This window comes from Larus michahellis, chromosome 2, assembly GCF_964199755.1.
Source record: "Larus michahellis chromosome 2, bLarMic1.1, whole genome shotgun sequence".
In the NCBI taxonomy this organism is placed as follows: domain Eukaryota; kingdom Metazoa; phylum Chordata; class Aves; order Charadriiformes; family Laridae; genus Larus; species Larus michahellis.
This window is the reverse complement of record NC_133897.1, coordinates 133,857,545-133,872,657: the sequence shown is the minus strand read 5'-3', so window position 1 is coordinate 133,872,657 and position 15,113 is coordinate 133,857,545. Positions and strand designations below refer to the sequence as shown.

General features: G+C 44.5%; 1 protein-coding gene across 8 annotated transcripts in view; it reads left to right on the top strand.

Annotated features, from left to right (window-relative positions):
- The first annotated feature begins 4,730 nt into the window (after positions 1–4,730).
- EYA1 (EYA transcriptional coactivator and phosphatase 1) overlaps positions 4,731–15,113 on the top strand; it is a 169,890-nt gene continuing 159,507 nt past the window's right edge. For 3 of the 8 annotated variants that reach the window (XM_074577260.1, XM_074577259.1, XM_074577257.1), the window contains exon 1: positions 4,731–4,887. The gene's annotated coding sequence lies outside the window, so the exon portion shown is untranslated. The remainder of the gene's footprint in view (positions 4,888–15,113) is intronic. The other 5 variants (XM_074577255.1, XM_074577256.1, XM_074577254.1 and 2 more) reach the window with 2 other exon arrangements.

The window sequence follows — 15,113 nt, the reverse complement described above, 5'->3', positions numbered from 1 at the left end:
CAATAGTTACTCTGAGCTTAATTACTCCCATTACTTCCTATTACTTCCAAGTGATCTCATACAAAACTGATGCACAAGTCCATGTTTGCAGAATATGACCTTAAAGAAGTGGCTTGTCACTCTGAACGGTTCAGCCTCCCATTAATAGCTGCGTTGTGTACACAAGCTGCTGATTTCAGGCCTTTACTGCTCTACAGTTGTAGAGAGACAAAAGCTAAGGGTATTATTCCATATCACATGGAGTACTCAGTTTGAAAATCTTAATGAACAAAGGCACAATAAAAATTACCAGACAGTTTAAAATATAAAATAGGATTTCATTGATAATCTACTTTATAATCTGGTTTTAGCCAGTTATTTCATGTAAATCCATGTATTCATAAATAGCTCTGTGAGTAGTTTCATTAAAATTACAAACACAAGCGTTTACAGTGTTAGAAAGCATTAAAAGACGAATTTACAGATACTGAAAAAAAGTGCTCAAAACTCACTGGAAGTCAGAGGGACTTCTACCACTGACCTGGGGAACTGTGGGAAGTTTCTATTTGCAGTGACACAATTATCAGATTATGAGGCTGGAAGACGATCTTTTTATCTGCTCCACACAATGTTAAATTGCTGCTTTTCCCACCTCCCTCCATCTTCATCAGTTTTAGACAAGCCCCTATCACAAAGATATTGACAAAATAGATGAGTATTGGGAGGGTGGGGAAATGCATAGCAGAGGAAGGAAAATTTAAAGTTCTATTTTCTAAATCAGCATCTCATGTGGAGGAAAACAACAAACATGGGAGGTATCGAAAACATAAACACTACAGATGAAAATGGTTTCTTTTGGAGAGTCAGAGAACACATAACCGAGAGTTAGAAGATTAAACAGATTCACTACTGAGTGGACTATGTGTTATTTGTCTTTTTCTGGGATCTACTAAAGGAGCAGCTGAAGCGCTGTTGTCACACGTGGCTCACCAACATGGCATTATAGGTGCCAGTTCGTACTGGATCCCAGCAGCATCTACCTCAGAAATGTTTCCATGTTCCATTAGACACCATTACTGGAAATGCTCCCTTTGAAGCTTGTATTTTTTCCAGCAATAAAACTTTTGCTTTTAATTGCATCTAGGTGCAGCTGAGGACTGCATCTAACTCTGGAGCTGAAAAGCTCAGTTTTTCTTCTCCTTCTTTGCATGGGTAAGTCAGGTTTATACTCATGGCAGGGCTTTTCTTCATAATGCCTGTGCCAGAGCAACATTTCTGTCATCTGTCACAGCTGTGTACATCGTGCAGGGGACCAGGGGCAAAAGCATTAAAAATGTCTGTCTGTTACTGAAGGAAACCAAAAAGACCCTGAGGCAGACAAGAGGATGTTTACTGACTAAGGAGGTCCCGTTTTATACTCCCTTGCTAAGACGAAAATTCACTTAAGTAAGACAATGAGTATTTTAGAAACTAAATGTATGCTTGAGCTGCTTCTAGAGAGTTAAACCACAGCATAGACTGAGTGCTGGGTGGTTTTTTCCCCTCGTCAGGGCAAGGCAAGGAGCATGCTACAGTAGACCTGCCACAGAAGGCAAAAATATACCGACAGGGCACAACAACGTCTCTGGTAATGAACTCAAATCCTCGAGTCTGTAAAACCACATTGTATTCTTGAGTGATGAATTTTGTATTTGGATCACTAACTTAGTTGAAAGAAGTGTAAAGACAGCTCCCTACTGGCAAAATATCTAGGAGGTTACAGAATGCTGTTTATTCCAGCTAGTGTCTGGAATAAATTATGTTCAAGAAATTGGCTCCTGGTACTCCTATTTCAGATGAGAATTTGTACAGTGTGCTAAGTCCTAACACTTCTGGCCAAACCATAGCCTTCATTAGGATTTGCCATTCATCAGAGCTGCCAGGAGCTCTCAGATCTGGAGAGGTGCTTGTTTTGAGAACCGAAAGAATAACAGCAAAGAAACCGTTTACCTTGGAGCTACTGTCAGTTCTCAAAGGCACTGGTCTTCCAAATTTCAGGGTTCTGAGTTGTCAGTCCTAATATGTTTGCTTACTATTCCTACTGAAATTCATTAGCTATATAAGGAAGACACGAACTGTTTTTAGATAATACTATAGGTTGTATAAGCCACTTAACATTTCAGAGGTTTCTACTACAGATAAGGGGATAATGGCAGCAGGTGACCTCTTGGGGTGGGAGGGAGCTTTCACAACTTGCTTTTACTCCAGTGGCGACAGCTGACGCTTGACAACTCGTGAAACTGGACTCTGGGAAGTAGGATGTCAATATGAGTGCTATTTCAAACATAATTTTAAACAGTTTAATCTATAAGTTTATCAATCACTTATTATGAATGGTACTTATGTTGATTTTTTACTCAGTGCCTAAATATTATATAGGCTTCACTTGATTCTTCTCACAACATCAACAGCTTAAAAACCTGCAGAAGGGGAAAGCCAACAGAAGCACTGCAAAGTCAAATCCAAGAAAATCCAAATCAATCACGACTATAGTGTCCAGGGCTTCCTATAGGAAAGAGGTCCACTCTTTTACTTCCATAAGTAGGCTCAGGGCTCTCATGAGAGCATGGTCCTCCTTATGGCTGTGCTGCCACCATTCTCACATGTCTTTGCAACACTTACCCTCGTGCTGGAGCTGACATTTGTATTTTATTCTGAGGTACCCCCCACAAAAATAAGAGCATCCTAGATGTGCTCTGGCAGAGACCTTCTTAAATATGTTGGATATGTGTATGGCTTTTGAATACTCTACTACTTGCTCAATATCAGTAAATGCCGAGGAAATATGAATCCTTGAATTTTCACCAGGCAAGATTTCTAGGTCAAAAAGGACAGAATTTGGACATATGCTGAGCCCTACACCTGACTTCAAAGAAAGGCTTCATCACAGAGTAGACAGTCAACCACCTGTTCAGTCAAAGATCCCGAATTTCTGGAGAAAGTGCTCTGTAAAATGTAGAATTTAGTCTGCACACACCTATTCCATGAGTCCAGGAGAAAGTATGTTGCAGAGATCCTGTTCTCCTCTTTGCTTCCAGAGATGTGCTCTTCTCCGTTCCATATTCCACTAGAAGGGAGCAAGTGGACCTGTGACTTCACGTCTCCTGAGTCTTTCTTATAATCTGTGGACCACAATTTTTACATCCTATAGATCATATTCTCCCCTCAGGTATGTGAGGACAATTTAGTCTGCTTCCCTGCGGTGTAAAAATGCTCAACTGAGGTAGTACCATCCATTCTTACCCATTGTCGTGGGTAGCCAAAGTGAGTTTGGCTGCCAAATTTCATAGGAATTAGGGTAAGCTCTGTTTAATATCTTAAAATTGTATTGAACTAGAAATAGTTTAATCAACATTTTAAAAAAATACATATAAATATCCCATACTTGGTATGTCAAAATAGGGCCTAATGGATTAACATAACTTCAGAAGAATGTGGACTCTACCTCAGTTTGCCAGTATGTTTGTACATGGCCCCATGCTCGACATTTTAATTAACTCTCACCCTTCAATTTACAGGACTGTTACACTGGAGAAGCAACAAGTGGGGGGAAAAGCCCTTAAAATTGTTAAAAAGAATGGATTCCAAGTGATTTGGGTCCTTCAGGACAAACATCTATGTATTCTAGTGATTTAAATGGCATTGTTTGTATATCTGCAGTTAAGGAAGATCATAAATGCTTGTGGGAACATAATTTCAATTTCTCTAAAGGTAGAGATATGTTCTGTACTTTCTGAAATTGGCGTACAGGCAGACTGTGAAGAGCTGGAAAAGGAAAACAGTGGAAGAGTATGTGCTGAAGGCAAAGAAGTGTCTGAAATAAATAGAGGAGCTTGAAGCAATGGCAACTATTTTTGTTTTGTCTGTCTAGAGAAGCACGCCTTCTGGTTCAAGAAAGGAGAAAGGGAGGAGGAGGTCTGGACGGTGATGTTCATCTTTATAGTATAGGTAAAAAAAAAAAAAAAATCAGTGGCCGTGCTGCTTCCATGTGGACCAGCCTGGCAAATTGAGCGGGGCATTAATTTACGTTAGACTTATGCTTCATGCGGGGTCCAAGTTCATACCTCCAGGACGGACAAGCAAAGAGAATGTTCTACCACTGTTTTGCACTGACTTCATACCTGGAGTATAAGACACTAGGAATCAAAGCCACGCTTTCTCTCTTCAGAGGTAACGAGGAGGGGGTGATGTGCACAAGCTCTGATTTTAGGGATAGTCCGAGGTCCGTGGGGTCAGGTGCCGTATGCGCACCACAGCTTCTTCCAGAGCAGTGTTCCCATGCTCTCCCCCATGCCTTGACTCATTCTTTGCCACCTCCTACCAGGGCAGCGATTTCCCAGCGCGGTGAAGAGTGGTGTCAGACCAACACCCACCCCACCCCGCCTCCGGCGGCCTGGGGATGCTGCCGGTACCCTCCCGACTGCCCGCCCTGCCAAGAAGGCGGAGGAGATGCCAGTTTTGGGGGATGCTTAGACCTGCAGCCATCCCTTACGACCCCTTACGACCTGCCGGCATCCCTCCGGGACCATCCTTCCCCTCTCTGATAATACCTTCCTTCTTAATTAAAAAAATAAAAGCGGAGGGGCGTTGGGAGGGCGCTCCCCCTGTGCCCCGGCGAGCCGAGAGCGGCGGCAGCGGCGGGCAGCGGGCGGCGCGGCCGGGCAGGCGCGGTGCTGCCGCCGGGCGAGGCAGCGGCGGCGGGAGGAGGAGGAGGAGGAGGAGGAGGAGGGAAGGCGGTCGGGTCGGTCGGTCGAGCCGCTCCGGGGAAGTTTCCTCCCCGAAACGCCTCCCCCGCCCAGCGCGGCTCCTCGCAATTTACCGCCGGGCGCCGCTCCTGGGGAACCGCCGGGCCCGACGCGCCGCCCCGGAGTAAGTGCGCGCCGCTCCGCGCAGCTCCGCGCCGAGACGGGGAGCGGGGCGGGGGGCCGTCCGCTGCCCGCCCGACACATCCCCCCCCGGAGACGTCGCGGCGTGGGGTGCCGCACACGTGGGTGCGGCGGGGGCCGGGCGTTGCGCCGCCGCGGGTGGTTACGCGGGTGCGCAGCGCCGCGGGGCTTGCGGCGGGGTGGGAGGGGCGAGGCTGCGGGAATCCCGCGGGGGGGTGGGAGGGGAGGGGGCGGCGGAGTTCGGCTCGCCCGGCGCCGCGGGAGCTCCCGGTGCCGGCCGGGGGTCGCCGGGGGCTGCGGCGGGTCCGCGGGGGGCCTCCGCTGAACGCGTGATTTGTGTCAAAAGGTAAAAATTTGCGTGGTCCTGGCCGTGATGACCGTGTCTGCTCCCCCCTCCCCCGCCATTCCCTGGGGGTGTCCCTGGCAAGTGTTAGGGGAGGTGCACAGACCCCCAGCGAGGAGCGGGCAGCTCCTCCTCCGACGGACGGGGAAAGGCGGCCGGTGCCGGGGCACGGACGGCGATCGCACCGCACCGCTCCGCTGCGCACCGCTCCGCAGCCCGCGCTGCCCCGGGCACGGTCTCGCCGGGGCGGCCGCCTCCCCGGCGGGAGCCCGCTGGCTGCCTGCCTCCGGGGGGTCGGGGGAAGGCGGGAGGGAAGGAGGGATGCCCGCCTCCCCCCGCTCCTCCCCGCACATCCCAGCACCTCGTTCGGGACGAGGAAAATGCCGAGCCCCGGCGGCAGGGAAGGGGGACACCCGCAGGTGTCCTTCTCCTCAGCTCGCTCCCTGGGGTTGTCATTTTACCCACTGTCACCTAAGCCCTTCAAAAGGATTGTTGGATGTGGCTAGTTATGAGATGGTTTTTGTCTGTGTTGTGGGTCTTGGAGGCAAAGCTTATTTTGTGCTGGAAATACTCTGCTCTCTAAAACTGTAATTAAATAGGCAGTTTTTTTTCTCTCACAAAGTCAGAGTTTTCTTCAATTATTAAAAATCTAACATTAGGATTTTCTTTTATTTTCTTTCAGGCCCTAAGGAGCATAGCGTTGCATTTAAATAGCTAAAAGAAGAGTAGTTGACTACTCTTCTTTGAGAGTAGACATTGACTTTTAGCAGCAAACCACTTTCATGCCTACATATGCTCTAGCAAAATGCAGCATGAGCAGCAGCACTGGACGGTCGCTACGTTTGAAGACTCACACTTTCCATAGTCTTTCAAAACAAAAATATGGTTATAAGAAGAAAAATATGGTTATAAGAAGAGAAATCATTCATTCAGTGCTGCGAGAAGCTCTTTAAAAAGAGAATGTGGTGTGTGGAAAGTCCCTGTGAAACAATTTCCAGATTAGAGCTGTTCGTTCTCTGCCAAAAGCTGTGTAAGCACGAACCATAATGAGGGTAGTTGTAGGATCACAGAGTAGTCGTGGGGCAGGTAGTCTGGCTGCACCAGAAAGTGAGAGACAGAAGGGCAATATGTATGGAAATGTCCCTAATTGAGGACTGCAGCTCATGGAGGCAGCTGGCGTATCTTCTGAAGGCTGGTCTGGATATGCTCCCCCAGACCTTTGTCCTGGCTTGCAGACATCTTGTTCTACCGTAGATTTCAGTGTAAGGTAAACTGCAAGTATCTGCCTCCTCAAACAACGTTTTTAAATTTAATTAGTCTTTCGGAATGGTTCAGCAGTCTTCAGAATGGTAGAATTTGTAATAGCATCGATAAAAAAGTTTACAACCCGCCTAAGTAGAAACTAAGTCACTGGTTCCTGACAGCTGTCTTATTTATTCCAGGCCTGATGTTTCATTCCTAATTTTCTTCATTAGCTGCATCTGCCCATGTAAACTCAATCATAAAAAGGGGAGGAAGAAAAAGGAGGAAGCAAGTCACTCTTTTTCTTGTTTATGGCTCTGTCCTTGCGCTGTGAATCCTGTCGCTGTTGGCAGGACTCCTCTGGCAGGAGAATTTCAAAAACTTCTAAGGTCACTTGAACAGTTTCTGCAAGTCAGCTGGAAATTGGAGGCCTCCTGCTTCGTGTGTATTTAGAGAATTTCAGGTTATTTTCTCTGTTTCTTTCATCCAATTACTTAATTATAGAATCCATAAATAATATTGCTCAAAATAACTTTTCCTTCTAGGTTTAGAGAAAGTGAGGGAGCGTGATACAAAATTAAGGGATTAATTTGCATTGAGAGGCTTGAGTTTTTTCCTTCCTTTCATTTTTACCCTTTTTATCTTTGAATGTTTAATCTGATACATCAAATATCGTAAGATAATGATTTCTCAAATGTCCGGACACTTCTAATGCTCTTTGACCTTTTTTTTTTTTTTAACTTCTTTGTGAGACAGCATCTCTTCTCGCTGTGTCTCAGAGTGAGAGGGTGCGGTAATCCTACTGCCCGGCCACAACGAGTAAAATGTGATTTTACCATCGAGTTCTATCGGGTGGGGCTGCCATGAAAAGGCTTTAGGGGTTGGACCAAGAGAGATTTGCCCAGATTTGGTGGTGGGACAGTGAGCTGGGGCTGCCTGGGAGAGGCACCCACAGGGGCGTTTCTTGGGGGAGCCTCGGGGGCAACTGCTGCCCATAAACAGGGCAAGCCCCGGGGGCAGCAGGGCAGGGGGGGTCCATGAGCAGCGCAGGCAATGAACATCTCCCCCCGCCGCTGCCATAGCCTGCCCGGGGCCCCTGCCGTCCTGAGCTGCCCGGAAAAATCACGGAGGTGAACTCCCACCCTGTGAGGTGGGTCTGCATTTTTGCAGCTCCCTTTATAATGAAGTGAGCTAGGGGAAAGCTCTTTTTATTTATAAGAACGGAAATTGTGTGTAAAGTCCTTAAAATCAAGGAGGCCACAGCTGGGTACTTCATGTGCTTTTAAAAGCTTTTCCAACTCAAAGTTGTTTCTCCGTCCTTCCTATGCTGTTTCCATAGCGAGTCACACCTACTGCCACTTTAAGCAATTGGCCTGATTCCTGAAATTTCTGAATTTTAATTTCTCAGCTCGAGCGCTTTATCATCTGAATATTGAAAGGGATCGCTGGGTTTTGTGTGAATAAAATTTTCCTTTTTAGCTCTTAGGTTATACTGTTCTCTAAGGAAAGTGAAGCATTATGTTTAGATGTTAGTGTAGTTCATTCTTCACTTTCTCCTTTATTACAAGATATTATTTATTATAACTTAGTGATAACATCGTTTGATAAATGAAACAATAATTTATCTTCTGTAACAAATTGTAAAAGCAATGTTATATGGATAGCAATTATTATTTTTTTTATGCTTAATATAGTACTGTAGCCAGTAATATATAACAGTAATTACAGTTTTTTTGTGAGCTGTGATGGTGAAAAAGATTGCAAGAGTATTAGGATAACCAAACGTGTAAGAAGTGTGGCTGTTGCTAGAGGACAGGTAGATTTAATGACGACTTCAACTGTGTTTTGCCCTTGTGTGTTTTGTTTTTTTCATAAATATATATAAAATTCGTTCTCATTGGTGGATACAGTACGGAGACATGGAGAACTGAAACTGAATACTGCTGTTTGACTGAACTTGGTGCATTTTTTGCTGACAAAGAACACATAATACATCTTTGTGTAGTTGTGTAAGCAGAACCTATTTATCAAGGTTCCCAATCCTTAAGTTTTCAGTTTTTATTATGTTAAAAATGATGAGTTACTGAATTAATTTTCACGAAAACACAGTCTGGCAGAAATCAGAGGAAAAGAATGTCATCTGCCAAGCAAGAGATGTGACAGAGCTGAACAAACCAGCATTTAAAAATGGTTTTTCAGCATTGTTTTCCAAGGAACTGAGAGTCCTACAAATGCTCTTACAATCATTTCCTTCTCCTCCCCTGTAATATTCGCACCAATTGTCCCAATTTGGCAAAGATTTATTGGTGGGGTTTTAGTTTCATAAGAAGTGACTGCTGGCTAGAGCAGAGAGGTCCTAGCCAGCGCCTCCTCCCTTGACCCACTTGGAGCGGGGACATCCCCATGGGGAGCCGAGCAGCAGTGTCCCTGGAATCACCCCCCGAGAGGCAAGAGCTCGAGGATGTAGCAGGGAAAGGCGAAGGAAAGCTGGCATCATCGTTAGGTAAATACAGAGTCTCTTCTGGTTTAAAATTAGCTTTTAGTTAGTGAATCGTTGGTATTGCTGGTCACCATGGGTTAGGCTTCCAAAGGTATTTAGGTGACTAAAGGTGCAGCTGGGTGCTTACTGTCTGTCATTCATGAGGGCGCTTGCAGTATAAACAAACACACAAATAAATGTAAATGGCTATAGATGCTTAACCTGACGTGGTGCCTTTAGATATCCCCTTGGACCTCACGTCAACAGTTTTGACAGTTCAGAGATACAACCTTCTGGTTTTCTCAGGCTTAGGTTCGTTCATGCTCTTTCACTCGGACTTTCAGTAGAGGTTGGAAGAGAAGAAAGAAAAGGACTTTTTCTTCTTCCATTCTCATAGATGAGTCCAAATGAAGAAAACAGACTTTTCACGCCTACTAGGGAAACTCACACTTTTACTGCATGATGAGAAGCAGAAGTATTTGTAGCTGGTAGATGTGAATTCTGGCATTTGATCTGTTGTAAAGACTGAAAGCAACATGCTCCTTTGCAGTATGCGAATGTTGTGACTCACCAGTGAAAATTTTGGTTGACCTCGAGAGACAGGGAAGTTTTCTCCTCGTATGTCAGATAAATAAGAAAGCAGCACCCTTAGCCTTACTGATGAAGATGTGAGGAAGGTCACTGGTAGGTGCATTCAGTTGAACCCCAGTTGGTGGTTGATGCAGTGTGGGTCCTGGCAGCTGTGGCTCTGTGCCACACAAGTGCAGCTACGATGCTCCTGTGGTCAGTGTGAGTCCAGGGGCGATTTGGTTGTCCTCACAGGGCACGGGGCCTCAGCCGACCCTAACCCAGCGCTCGGGTCCTCCTGCACTGGGAGGTGCCCTGACTCTGGCCTGTGAGTTCCCCAGTTGAGTGTTAGCTTCCCATAGCCACGGTAACTCACTCACAACCACGCTTTTGCTATCCCATCCTATTTGGGTATATTTTTCTGCTCTCTGGGATACGGTGGCTTCTACTGCTGAAGGTGCGGCTGATAGCATTTCTTACTTGAATGCGCTTACTAGCTTGGGGGAAGCCTAGGCTTTAATGTAGGTTGTTACGATTTCAGACACAAATGTATCTGACTTACTTTAAAAAAAGGAACAAAAGTTAAAAAAAACTAATTAAAATAAAACATGATTTCACCTAGAGGAAAATTACTTTTAATTGCTCTCTGTAAACCTTGAAACCTTTACATGTGACTTTTATTAATTACGATTAGCAAACCTTTACTTGTTTGCACTGAATTGTGCAGAAGCAGTACTGTTGTTTGTTGTTAGGCCACAAAATTTTATAGACTGCATATATTTTACAAACTACTTTAAAAGCCCATGTAAAATAATAAGTAATGCCTTACCTTTAATCTAAATTTATAATAGGTGTAGAAAGGCTTCCTAGACCACGTATATAATTATTACTTATTAGAAACGTTGTACAGAACCACACGGGTTGAAAGTAAGCTTTGTTTGTAAAGCATCTTACACTTCTTTCCTGAGCTAGGTAAGTATTCCAGTTGCATGTTATGATTCGTAGCTCAACGTTTTTCTTGTGTGATTTCATATTCTTTATTAACCATGACACTTAGTCTAATAGTCAGTGTTAATCTGTGGATTCACTCACCTTTTGTAGTGTGTTTGACAGAAGAAAAGCAGCAAACAGATGTATTGCTCAAAAAACTCACAACAAAGGAACTGGCTGTTGCATTCTGGTTTTGTTCTCTTTGTTAATGATACACAAATACAGGGAAAGTAGGGATTCTTGTAACTTTTTGATAATAAATATCCCATGGAATGCTTAGAGCAAAGCTGATTAATCCTTGTTTGAGGGACAGAATTCATGTTGTAAATGGTAATTTTATTGATTTTTAAAAGCATAGGTTTCCCTTATGTTTTCACCTTAAAAATATTCTTTATTTCCTGTCCTAAACTGTGTTAGCCTGTTTCTTTGCTCAACAGTTTCAACCTAAAGCTGATCCCACCGAGTAGTTTAAATATCATATTAATTTTGTAAGTCATTAAAAAAAAAATCTGGCAAGCAAGTTGCCAGTATAATTTTAATGTTGTTTTACAGTTTGACTTTCATGTGTATTTAGTATTCAATGAAAAAATATGATCTTTTGCTATGTTTGGAGAGCTCTGCTTTTAGAATAACATTATTGCTTTAAAATTATATATGTGTGTGTGTGTCTTCTGCTTTGGCCCTTTGTGGAGCTTCCTAACAGAGGCGTCCTGTTGGGTGCCTCTGCCAGGGCACTAGGTTTGGTACCCAGTGCACATTCTCACCAGGGCTTCATTCTTGTTCATAGTTTTATAGACTCATAGAATGGTTTGGGTTGGAAGGGACCTTAAAGACCATCTTGTTCCAACCCCCCTGCCATGGGCAGGGACACCTCCCACTAGACCAGGTTGCTCAAAGGCCTATCAAGCCTGGCCTTGAACACTTCCAGGGATGGGGCATCCACAACTTCCCTGGGCAACCTGTGCTAGTGTCTCACCACCCTCACGGTTAAAAGTTTCTTCCTAATATCCAGTCTAAATCTACCGTCTTTCAGTTTAAAACGATTACCCCTCGTCCTATCACTACACTCCCTGATAAAGAGTCCCTCCCCATCTCTCCTGTAGGCCCCTTTTAAGTTTAAACTGTTCCAGGCCATGGTAGATGAAGGAAGCAACACAGAGACTTTATCAAGGTGGTTTCTGAACCAGTTATATTGCAGTTTTAGAACTTGTAAAAGCAATGTCAAATTACTAACTGCATTTTTGCAGTTCTCCAGTCTGAAACCATTGCCCTTCCCAGGTGCTCTGGGAGTTTTGGTCACTACGTTGTCGGGTTTCTTTCTCCACCTCAGGAGAGGTTGCTTTGTATTTGGCCAAGTTTCTTCCAACATTGTGGGACCAGAGAGACCTTCTGAGCTTGCTGAAATTAGCAGCCAGCAGATTCCCATTCCTTGGGGTGGCCAACATTTTTTGCCTTTGTTTAATTCTTCAGGTGGGAATTTTCAGTTATTCTCACTCCGCGTTCTTCCAATAGCTTAGTCTGAATAATTGTGCTAATCAGGCAAAATCGTTTTTCTAGGTTGCTTCCACTTGAATGGAAGATACTCCAGGTTAGCAATTTAAATTAGCAAATTATTCATAAATGACTTGGAGAACGAGGTGAATAGCAATGACAGCAGGCTGTGAAGAACTGCATAAGGACTGTATGAGACAAGTCAGTAGACAATAAAATGACAAATGAAATTCTGCAGAGATAAATGTAAACTGCCAGGCCCTGGGCAAAATAGTTGTACCTGTATGTGGAGACTGATGGGCACTGAGCTGAGCATCACCATTCAGAAATGAGACCTCATCATCAAAGATAATTCCAAGAAAATTTGTTCAGTGCTCAGTAATGACCCCCCCACACCCCGCAAATGAATGTTCAGCATTATTAGGAATTCAAAAAGATTACGTGGGTTCAAGAGGAAGATGTACAAGTACTTGAGGGAAGTGTACTGAGAGTTAGACAGGTGAACTCCACCAGGCTCAGGAAATCCTCTGAACAGAAACAGCAGGAAGCTGTGAAAATACTGGGGCAATGGCAGAGGCTTGTTGTGTTCTTGCTCTTCGGTGTCCATTTATGGCCATCATTGGAGACAGGACCATGAGGATTGTTGGTCTGAACCACCTCCTGTTCTCAACACCCCCATTTTCTTGTTAGACTTAATCTTATATGGGAGACGTGTGACACAAACTCTATTGACAAATGGCTTCTTCGAGACATACTTAGTCTTACAGTGTTGTAGCAATTTTATAAGCACTATCAGGGTTCAAAACGTAGTACACATATATTACCTAGGTTGTCATTAATATAATTTGCTTGTGGGGTGTTTTTTGTGTTTATAGTCCTTTTTTCTGTCTTTCTTCCTTGTGCTCTTGTGTCTCCTCTCTTAATCTGGTCCAGCACCCAGTGAGTTTCCTGTGTAGGTGGATGAGACCTCATGTTTCTTTACCAGAAATGTTAGTTTTCAATGCGATTAAGAATACTAAGGGAACAACATATTTAGGTTTTGGTTTTTTTCTCTCTAATTTAAAGTTAACAGTTAGGACCCAGATAGTAAAAAAAAAATTTCTAGATATTTAATTTGTATTACCGACTTAAAAAGAATAACATTACTTTGGTGCTGTGTAAGTAAGTGTAAGTGCCGTTGGTTTTATACATGCCTGGCCAGTGCAGCGGAGTGCTTGTTCTATACTTGAAAAGGAAAGCTTACCAATAAACTGACAACACTGATGTTCTTTAGCCCTCTCTCCTGCAAGTTTGCCCCAGCCACAAGTCCTAATGCTCCATGCGTTTCATGCCCAGTGGTACTGGCGGAAAAAGGTCTGTTGAGATGGACATGGATGTTTATGAGGATGCGAAAGCGGTGATCTACCTCCTGTGCCGTGGTGTCACCTGCGGGCTGTGTGCCCGCAGAGAGGTCTGGGGCTGGCCCAGGCTCTGTGTTTAGGTCCGCGTCAGCACGGTGGTTGGTGTGGGCTGTCTTCCAGCGGATGTGCGTGTTAGGTCCTGCACATCTGGGCACCTACCTGTTTTACTGGTGCCCCTGAGGCTCGCTGGAAGGCAGGATGCTGTATTGCGTCTGCAGGCGTTCCGGGCTGAATCAGAGGTGGTCTTCAGTCACAGCGCTGGAGTTAATTGTTTATAAAGCTGCTGAAAAGTCCCTACTAAATTTCATTTTTTAAAAATATCTTTCCCTCTTCCGTTTTATTTCCTTCCTCGTTTTTTTTTCTTTTTGGTTTTTAGCTGTTACACTTGGCAAGTTTCTTTCCTAGCATTTGGAAATAATTGTTTTCTAAATGCTACCCAGGTTATCTGCCAAATTTAACACCTTAAAAGGAAGCGGGGGTGGGGGACAAGAGACCTACCTGGGAATGCAGTGAATGTAGAGAGCTTTTACCAAGGGCTGAAAGGGAAACTTCACAAATATAGCACCTAAAATCAAAGCCATCAAGTTCCCTAACATCAACTGTAAAATACCACATGCTATCATCTAAATGGGAAAAAAAGACCATTTTGCCAGCATGATAACCTCTTTTTTTCTTTCTCTACCAAATGATAAAGCACATGTGGCTTTTATGGTTTGAGTTGTTTTTTTGTTTTTTTCTTCTAGAGAATGAGGGAGATACCATTTGGGGAGATAGGAATCTTATCTCGGTGTTATTAGAAAATCCTACCAGTTCATGAGAAAACATGGTCAGTCAGTCAAGCTTTTTTTTTTTTTTTAAAAAAATGAAAATAACAAAGCAGTGTCCACTGATGACACTAAAAGTGGCCTCAACTTTTTGAGAGTTTGCAATGGCATAGTTGGCTGGGAGGTTGTAAGACAGGAGCGGTTTTGCTGGTGGCACAGGAACGGGGAAAAAAAAGTTTAATCCTTTCTCCTTGGTGATGGAAAGGGGAAGGTAGACCAAGGTATTGTGTGTTCCTGCTGTTTGCGGTTGGAGCGAGCTTCAGGAGGGACTCGCTGCAGCTGAACGTACATTCCAGCAGCCCTGGGATGGCTCTGAGATGCGGATGTTAGTGGCAGAGCAGGGCTTGCATGGGAAATGCAAAGCTGTTACGGAGAACAGATCAACCAGAATAAGAAATCAGGTTCATTGTCCTTAAACATTGGTGCCTGTAAGTGCTGGGAGTCAGCTGTGGCGAGTTACCTTTTGGTCATCCTTGCGTTTGGCGATGTCTGTGCAAGAGATCAGCCTCCGCCGGTACCTTCCAGCCCTAAGAGGTTATTCCACAGTGCCCCTGACTGCATTCAACATCTGCTTCCCGTGTAATGGGCCACTCGCTTTTGCCAGGTTTTCAGGCAGACGCTCAGATGGGGACAGCCCTCGCACGACAAGGAGCTCATTGAAGCTCCTGGCCACCTCCGCAGCCTGGCCGGGGAGGGGTTGGCAACCACCCTGCTCCTGGCTCCAGAGGCCAGATCCATATGTGCAGGGAAAAATCACACGGTGTTGGATAACGTTTCAGAAAGAAGGGAATAAAATCCCCCCTAAACCACTTTCCGTACTTCATTGCTCTTTGTTATTTATTTATTTTTTTTTTTCATTCCCTTTAAAATGGT